Source organism: Penaeus monodon, chromosome 4 (genome assembly GCF_015228065.2).
Source record: "Penaeus monodon isolate SGIC_2016 chromosome 4, NSTDA_Pmon_1, whole genome shotgun sequence".
Lineage (NCBI taxonomy): Eukaryota > Metazoa > Arthropoda > Malacostraca > Decapoda > Penaeidae > Penaeus > Penaeus monodon.
The window spans coordinates 31,265,050-31,275,211 of record NC_051389.1 but is presented as its reverse complement, the minus strand read 5'-3'; the positions used below and the strand labels follow the sequence as shown (position 1 = coordinate 31,275,211).

The 10,162-nt window shown below is 38.8% G+C and overlaps 1 long non-coding RNA gene across 1 annotated transcript; it reads left to right on the top strand.

Annotated features, from left to right (window-relative positions):
• Window positions 1-8,010: 8,010 nt before the first annotated feature.
• Window positions 8,011-8,399, top strand: LOC119571501. The gene is made up of 2 exons (XR_005228602.1): window positions 8,011-8,047; window positions 8,158-8,399. It is a non-coding gene; the product is annotated as an uncharacterized LOC119571501 (long non-coding RNA).
• Window positions 8,400-10,162: the final 1,763 nt, after the last annotated feature.

The following is a 10,162-nucleotide window of genomic DNA, read 5'->3' as shown; positions in this document are numbered from 1 at the left end:
CGTTCCAAAACACTCCTTTTGCCGCTAGCTCTTGACAGTGCTGCATCTCTTCTCGTCTGGTTTTGGGGCAATACGTCGTGGGGGCTCTTGATGGGCAAAATACTTCTGGTGTTAATGCGGTTTTTCACCAATCCTGTGCGGCCCCCGGTCAAGTCACCCCTGCTAAACCATCTGCATACTGAGACAGGGTTGGACGCATCTTCTCTGTCTGTGCTTCTGTCAGGTTAGCGGGGGCTCCGGTGCGCCAAGTCCTCGAGGAAGTCGGGCAACGGCCCCACACCAACCAAACTCCTCGCTCCCGACGACTCTTCTGGACGCTCCACTTCCTCACAAGGCCCAGCTTTGCACCAGTGGCACCTTCTGGGCCTTTTCGGAAAAAGTTGGCTACCAAAACTGTAACTAACCCTCCCCCGGTCCAGCAAGGCTCCGCCCAACTGCTACGCCATCAGCCAGCTGCAGGTTTTGGATGGGCTCCCCGAGGCCTCTACTCCACGCATCACTCTTGACAATCGACACGGATTTTAGACTCTGTCCTGGGGGCAAGGGCAGTCGTTCACCGTAACTACCCGCGCAGCCAATCTCTGGAAGCAAGGGCACATCTTCACCGGCACCCTCACCAGCTTCCCTCCAAGGTCGACACACGCCTTTACTCCGGTCAGGTAGTCAAGGCCCAGCAAGCAGTGCTCGTCCAGATCGGCCACATACACCGGCAGCCCCTGCACCGTGCTGCCCAGCCAATACGAGCCTCCACTGGCCCTTGAGCTGCAAAACAATGCCCCGTGACACCACACAGTCTCTGTGGTGCGTCTGGAAGTTGCATACTGGCCAACTTCAAAGGCCGCACTAGGGTCTTCTCAGCCCCAGTGTCCACTGTTTAGGCGGCATGGCTTCCCATCTATTTAGCCCTCCACCGCATCGTGCTGGTTCGAGGCCCGCTTACCCAAGTCGGGTCCCGGGAAACCCAGGACGGCTGGGTTTCGCCCCCCTTTTCCAGCCTGCCTCAGTCATAGCCTCCTCTCCTCATGGCTGCCGCCATCTTTGGAGAACATGATAAATCGGCGCTCTCACTGATCAAATATCACAAATCCCACTCGACACCATTTCTTACACCGACCGCCTTGTTCTCTGCTCCCAACACCGGGGCGGAGGCAGACGGCGTGCTATTCACGGGTCGGAAATGAACAGCTCCAAGGGGGCCCCGAGCACCACGTCCCAGAACCCAGGGGGAAAACCCACGAGGCAGGCAGGGCAAAAAAAAAATAAAAAAGGGCCGTCTTTCTTTATTTAACAAGTTATTTCCCCGTACCATTTTTCTATAGGACAAAAAGGGGGGAACCAGATGCCAACTGCATGATCACTTTTAAAACAGGGCAACACAAAGTTTATATCAGGGCACAAAGGGACACACGATTTTACAGGAGCAGCACCCAAACCCCGTCACTTGGCTTGTTCCCCGGCTCCTCCGCCACAGCCCTTTTCTCATGTTTGCCGGGTCCCCTTTATGTTAACACATGCCCCGGGCATCCTTTTTTGTTAACAATGTTTTTGCACGAGCAAAAAAACCCACTGGCGTAGAATATATAAAATATATATTATTTAAAAATATTAAAATAATATATATATATTGCGTTATTGTGCTTAACTACTGAGTGATTTCAACCACCGTCGGTCCAACCTTTTTTGGAGAATATTACCAAAAATGAAAGAACTTATCATTTCCAAATTTTTTAACTGCGAAACGCTAAAGAATCAAAAAAAAAAATAGCCCCCCTCAGCCAAATCACTGTAGCACGCGTCTCGGTATGCCTCAAATGTTTTTTTAGGTTTTTACTCCATACCTTATCGACTTTAAATTAGCCCAACTAGTTAGTACATTCTACTGGCTTACCTCGCTTTTATGTCTTTCTAAAACATTCTATACTTTTTTAAAAACCTTTACAAGACATCAAACACTCAAACCCATAAATTCTAATGGTTAAAACATTTTTGGGTTTTTGGCGGGAGTTCCACATACCTAAAAATGCAGTCATTATCGGGTGACGTAGTAATATCGAAGTTTTCCCCTAATTATAGGTTATCATAGTCCCCCCTGAAAATTCGTAGTTATTTTTTCGGGTTTTACTTTATTTCTTTCTCATAAAATAAATCCTATTATATGTGTACTTTGTAAAATTATTACTTTTTTGTTTAATAAAAATTTTATTTATTTGCATAATTTAGGGGCAAAATATGAAAGCCCTCAGTTTCTAAGTATTCTCTGGAACAGAATAAAAGACATGGAAGGGGTTTGATAATTAAATGGGGAAAAAATTGCGGGGGTAAAGAAATAAATGAAATAGATGGTTTAAAACCCCTCTCTTAATAACAAAAAAACACGTAGTGAAAAAACGACAACTAAGAGCGTGACAAAAGCCCATTTTTCAGTGATGTCACGATATCCAGAATCTCAAATCTACTAGTACCCAGACAAAGATCAGACCACACCACCCCTTGGTCGGATATTTTATTTGTGCTTGGCAATCGGGTGGCCTTCTCAAGCGGTTCTTCCAAAAAATTTTCATCTTCCTCAGATTTTACCCAGATTCTCAGAGAAAAAACCTGAAATAAAAATAACAGTGTAAATTTTAAATGACTGGGAAAATTAAAAAAAATAACCTTTTTTTTAAACACTCTGAACCAAAAATGAAGATCATACTAGATGTTATTTTTTAAAAACATATTTTTTTTTCAGTATGCATATTTATTTACAAATTTGTTTGACTCATTAAAAAAGGTAAATCAGAATAAATTTTAAATTTAGATAACCCCTTTTCCCCCCCCCTCGATATCCCTCCTTAAACCTTTCCCCGGCCAATTTTTCCTTCCTCATAGCCTTGGCACCTTAGTTGGCCCGCATGCATGGTATCCCATCTCATTTATATTTTTCTGACTGTATACTCGATGTCATAGGTTTATTTATTGGCCTGTTGCGATCTTGTTTAACCATATTTATCTTCAATTGGGTTCAAAGTTTTCCAAGTTATCAAGTTTTCTTCTCACTTTTGCAACAGCAGTTTTGGAAACACTCACTTTCTTGGCTATTTCTTGTTGACTTAGAGGTATTTTGTAGATAACCTTCAATAACATAAAAATCTGCCTGACTCAGGTCCTTTCCTCCACCCATGTGTTTCAGTTGGCAGTCTTGATTCAATTTGCACAGTAGAAGGGCTAGGTTTAGTCAGTGTGGTAGTGCATGCATTTGCACGTATTATAAAATGTAAAACTGGAAACCAGAAATCCAGGAACAGTGTTAAGGGTCACATATCATATGTGACACCTTTTTTTCTAGCTAATTTAGTAAAATTCTATAGTCCACAGAATAATCGATCGAAAGCAATAAACAGGTGTGGTCCTTTTCATAGTATATTTTGTACAGAACCCAAAGGGAGGTAAAAAAAATTATATAAGTACTGTATATGTATATAGATGTGTGTGTGTGCGTGCGTGTGTGTGTATGTGTGTGTGTAATACATTAGACATATACAAGTATCTATGTACATATATAAAGAAATATACACATAGATGTGTATATATACACATGTAATATATATTAATGTATATATTTATATATAATATATTAACACACAGACATGCATATGAATATATATATATATATATATATATATATATATATATATATATATATATATATATATAATGCACATTCTCGTGTATATATACTTATACATCCAAGTATATATATTAAGACCTAGATGGATAAGTAAATAGACACACATAGGTACAGAAACACACATATATGTATATATATACATATATGATATTACATTTATATATGTGTGTCTATCTTGTGTGTGCATGTATGTTGTAGTTGTTTGTACATAATGTATAAAGTTAGAGAGATAGATGGATAGATTTAAAAATATTTAGTATACATATACAATGTATCTACTTTGTCTTCTATCTTCTTATATATATATAGATAGTATATAGACAATAGATGTGTACTATAAAAACATTGAAGACATAGTATTACATGTATATTTACTTATATGTCTACATATTAGATAAACACACCAACATGTGTCTTGTATATATATATATATATATATATATATATATATATATATATATATATACATATATTGAATTTGTGTATAATATACATACATAACACACACACACACACGTAATAGTAATAGTATAATAGTAGATAACTATAAATATATATATATATGTATATTAATATATTATATATATTTATTATGTATATTCAACTATATATATATATGATATATATTTATAATATATGTATATATATAATATAAATAGAGATATGATATATATATATATATCGTATAATGTTATATTTATATATATTGTTACGCCGACCGCCTCGTCTCTCTTGTCAACGACAAGCAGGCTAGCATACGGCGTGTTATCCACAGGGTCGTGAACACTGAACAGCTCCAAGGCACCAGGCCACAGCGTTCCCAAACACCACGAAACGCCAGGTGCGAGCAGGCACGAAATAAACAAAATGACAGTCTTTCCTTATTTAACACTATTTCCCGTACACTTTCTATAGCCACAATACAGGGGAACCAGCATGTCAACTGCACATACAGCTTATAAAAGGGAAACAAAAGTTTTTTTTTATCAGGTCACAAAGCACACACGAGGTCTTCACCAGGAGCAGCACCCAGCAGCCTCTCGCATTGTTCTCCGCTCTCCGCTACATCAGCTAGTCATGTTTGCCCAGTCCCTTCATTAAACACATTTTCGCACAGAGACAAAAACCCACTGGCGTTAGCAATATTTATTTATTCATATGTACCTATGTGCATATATATGTATATATATATATATATATATATATATATATATATATATATATAGATATAGATATACTATACACATACATACATACATAATATATATATATGATATATATTATATATATATATACATAACATAATATATATATATATATAATAATTATATATATATATATATATATATATATATATTTGTTTATCTATTATTTTACATCCACACGTCTGTATGTGTACACATTCTGTTGTAGGTAGAAAATATTAATTGTAGGCTTTTGTCACATGATTCTTATTTACTCTCTTTCATTGCAGGTGTAGATAGAAACTAAAACTCATTTACATTTGTCTTTAAGTCAATGCAAATGTCAATTTATTGGACTTTGGATGGCGTTGTATATGTTTAAGTTTTGGAGCATATAAATATATATATATATACAGTACAAACGTGCTTTTTCGATTTTATTCATGGACGAATACCTTTTCTTTTGTTTTCGAATTTATAATAAGTTTTTTTTCTTATACTCGATAGCAAAGCTCAGGTTCGATCACAACAGTTTCTTTTTTATCAGAAAATATCCTGTGGATTCCGTCGTCAGGCCACGACGCCCTTGACCTTGTCCGTCGTAGGGTGCTGACGTTGCATGATTTGCAATATGAATGGCAGAATTCCGAAAGGGTGGCTTGTTTTCCATTAAGATTTTGTTTCATTGTGTAGCAAATACTAAACTACTGTCTTTTTAATTTCGTTTGTGGTAATAAGCATGGCGTGAAATTTAATGAAAACATATTACTGGATTTCTTCATATCCACGGATATACCAACACGTGGTTGAAGTCGAGAATCAGGATGATTGACAGAAAGCAGTGGCGGATCTAAGCAATCTAATGGGGAGGGTGTACGGGGGGGAGGACGTGTGCCAGGGGGCATGGGGGCGGATGTCGATGTGCCCGAATTTAAATAAGATTTTTGTTTTTTTCAAATATTTTGCCCTCAAACTGAAAACAATTTAATTCTACCAAGCTATTGTTTCTTCCAGTGACCTGAGGAGACTGGACACGTCACTGATTTGAGTTTACAAATGCACGTCCAAACTCTTATAAGGAAATACACGTGGTTTGTGTGATTTGTTCCAAGGCACCCGAACGCGACCTTAGCCAAACATGGACGAGGTCATCATTAATCGTTGTAGTAACACAAAGACGTGCCGTCGTTTAGGGAGAAAGTTGCACAATTACTTATAGTCAACATGATTGTATGCATATATATGAATTATAACATATATATTGGAAATATACATATATAAATATTCTCTCTATATGTATATTACATATTTGTCTATAACGTATGTATACAGTATATATGTATATATACATATATACATACACACACACATATATAATATTAAATATGTATATATATATTTATATGCATGTATATGTCCATATATTTCATTTGCAGTGCTCTTTTTGAGAGAAAGGCAATGAATGGTAATGATCGCTTGAGTAGTGTGCTAATGAGTCACTGAAATGCCAACGTGTGGCTAAGTATGGTTCTGACTGGAAGTTTTTCCCCGTGTTTAAAGTGTGGTGGAACAGGTTGGCGACCTTATGAGAACTGGGGGGGCGTAGCTCCTGTGACCTCAGGCATCTGCGGCCTAGTGACCCCCAGATCATGAAGACCTTGATTTCAAGTCTTAGACACTTCAAGCAAAGCTGATTCAGTATCACATCTGACGTATTAGTTGTGGTTTAATTCTCTTTTCTATGACCACATCAGTTAGGATCAAAAGGGAAAGTTAGAAGAAAATGTATATGTTTTTTGGGCCATAAATTGTATGGAATTGTTTATTCCAAGACTAAATTGGATCATTAAACATTCTGGTGCTTGAAAACGTATCATGTGGCCACAAGAGGACTGGTGACATCAGTTGATGACGTCAGGCACTTCCTCGCTGGAAAGAGCGCGCATATATAAGCTAGCAAGCACATCCAAGTGCACCTCACACCTCTTGTTGCTTGCGCCACGAAGAGTGGGTTATCACGACACAGGTAAGCCATGAGTATGTCTGGTCACTTATCGGGACTGGACTTGAATTCGTGCATTTTAGTATCGATGTATGTTTGTGCAGGACGCTTAATAGAAAGGTCTTGATCTGGATTAGCAACAACATTCACTCGCGCTAGAGAGGTTACAGTCACGAAATCTATAACCCACAGACTTCCGCTGAAGACGCTGAAGTGCTGGGCCTCCTTAGCGGGGCGGGATTGGCCCCACAAACGGAAAGATCCAAGTTCCTGAGGTGCGTCGTATGGGCACCACGATGGCAAATATTCAGCAGAGATAATCCGTCGAACGCGTGAGCGTTTCCTTCTCATAGATTAAACAGTCGACTCCTCATGGCTAAACAATATGCATGGGATTCTGATGCCATCCGACATAGAATGAGTACATATAAAACCCAAGATTACACCGAAATGAGCCACGCCATCCTGAGTGGCTTATTCGTTTTTCTCGAGCGGAACAAAATAACGAATTTAACAGCAAATTTCTTATATTTCTCAAGCTAACATTATGGCAAATATTCAATGAGAATGTCACTGCGACTAGTGACTTGCTTCCTTTGGATTATTTAATTTCACAGCCTGTCCTTGCCTAACATAAATTTCGATGGAGCATGTCTGTGCCTCCGCGAAGAAATCAAGTATCACGGCAGAAAAGACGGAAAAAATGTCGATATGCGCCCTTTACAAGATTGATTCGTTACTCTCTTTACTCACGAAATAAGTGCGAAATATTTAGCAGCAATTTCTTATACTTAAGCAGAACTTTTCGCTCATCATCTGTGGTTTTCTGGGACCTGTTCTTCGCCTTCTTTCGGCCTTGTCCTTCACACCCTGCTTGGCTTCACAGATTCCGACCAAACGCTTTTGTCCGCGAAGAACTCAAAGTACCAGCCGAAACCGAGTGTCGATACGCTTAGATTGGAGTCCTGTAGTGCTTTTTATAGGTTTGCAAATATTCGCATTCAATTTCATATTACTTAAACAACTTCGCTGCTCATGCTTTTCATGAAAGGGAAGTCCTGTTGCTTTTCCTTGGATGGAGGCTGTAACTGTACCAAGGAGGAACTGACAAGATAATGCAACACAAAATTAGAAGCCAGAGAGTTCTACAAAAGCCATTCGAGTTGCCTGAGGCTGCCCAGACAACCTGACGTTAGTATTAGGAGTGTATTTCTTGAGTCGACACTTTTGTTAAATATTGTGTTCACATTTGTTTTCAATGCAAGTCCTTTTTTCTCACCCGAGCTCCTTCTGCCTTTCAGATGCTACATTTCATCGAGGTCAAGAAGTCCCTCATGCACTCCTGCGTCATGAACATGGCTATGAACATAGCCGAAGAGGCACTAACAAGGAACTGTCCTGGCCAAAACTGACCTTATTCATGAATGTCTTCAAAAGCATTGAGTTTGTGAAATGGGATCCCTGGCTATTGAGTTGATGTTCTCTTAGAATGATACCCTGATAAGGCAACACATGTATTCCAAATTAAAGAGTGCAGCATATATATATTCCTCCTTCATGATTTGATACCTTCATAAGTAGGTATTCCATACTCTGGCTAAAACGATTGGCATTTTTGACATCCCCCAAGAATGATACCCGACACAGCATCACAGTAAAACTTAGATGCAAATAATTCCCAGCTGCGAACCCAGATCGGAAAGGCATTCACTCGGGTTGACGGCGTCCGATTCCCAGGGGAAAGCGCAAAGGAAGGCATCGTCCGAAGCAAGGTAATCTGAAACAGGGAGCTCTACTCCGTCTTGAAGAAATCCCAGCTGGTAACTTCCAAGTTAAGCCCACCTTGTTGCCTTTATCAAATGCAATATATATATATATATATATATATATATATATATATAAATATATATATATATATATATATTTTAAATATATATATATATATATATATATATATACATATATATATATATATATATATATATATTCGTTTTCGTTTATTTTTACTATTGTTATTAGAAAATACGCTGAAAAAACCCTTACGATAAAATATCTCAAAGACTGACTGGGTCAATTAAAGGGCGGAGTTAATCACATCAAGTTTAGCCAATGACAGTATGCTCTGAGATATCAGACATAGCAAAATACATAATTTAATTGATATTGTTATAATTACAAGATATAAAACATTTTTTTTTCCTTCCTATGTGTACATAGCTATATACATGTATATATATATAGGCGGGCGAGGGCATGCGAGAGCGGGCTAAGGCGTAGGAAGGCGGGCGAGGGAAGGTGGGCGAGAGCGGGTGAGGGCGTGGGGAGGCGGGCGAGGGCGGGCGAGGGCGTGGGAAGGCGGGCGAGGGCGGGCGAGGGCGTGAGAAGGAGGGCGAGGGCAGGGGGAGGCGGGCGAGGGCGGCGGGAGGCGGGCGAGGGAGTGAGAAGAAGGGCGAGGGCGGGCGAGGGCGGGCGCGGGCGCGCGTGCCCGTACGTCTCCCCGATGGCTCCCATCAGAGCTCTGGCTATATATTTTCACGCCATTCTGGATCTTTTAGCAATTATTTGATATATATTGTGGCTTCCAAGAGGATTTATGGGACAGTCTGTCATGCTGAAATTGTTGTCGCTTTCAGAAGAATGTGTGCGGCGCCGCCTCGAGCTGGACTGAAGCTTGGGCCGCTTTAGCGATCGGAAGGCTTACCCGACCAGTTTATTCTTATTACTAGTATTTTTATTATTGTTCTTGTTCTCGTTCTTGTTCTTGTTCTTGTTCTTCTTGTTATTATGACGATTATTATTATTATTATTATTATAATAATAATAATTATTATTATTACTATTATTATTATTATTATTATTATTATTATTATTATTATTATTATTATTATTATCATGATCATTAAAATTATTGTTATTATTATCATTATCATTATTATTATCATTATCATTATTATAATCATTATTACCATTATCATTATTGTTAATATTATCATTATTGTTATTATTATCATTATCATTATCATTATCATTGCTAACAGTAGTAGTAGAAGTAAACGTTTTAGTGTGAATGGTAACACACAAAGCCCACGATGCATAAACGAGATTTACTGAAAATGAGGCAACAGTTTCGAAATCCTCTTGGACTTCATCTTCAGGTCAGGAGAGGAAAGGGCGACTCAGGAGTATATTTGGGAAGAGGAGAAGCAACGTGGTAAACACAGGGTAAGTAAGGACAGGAAAAGGAAGCGAAGGAAGGTCTGGTCAAGTTGAAGGATCAGGCGATCCGTTGAATGATGTCTCCCCGAT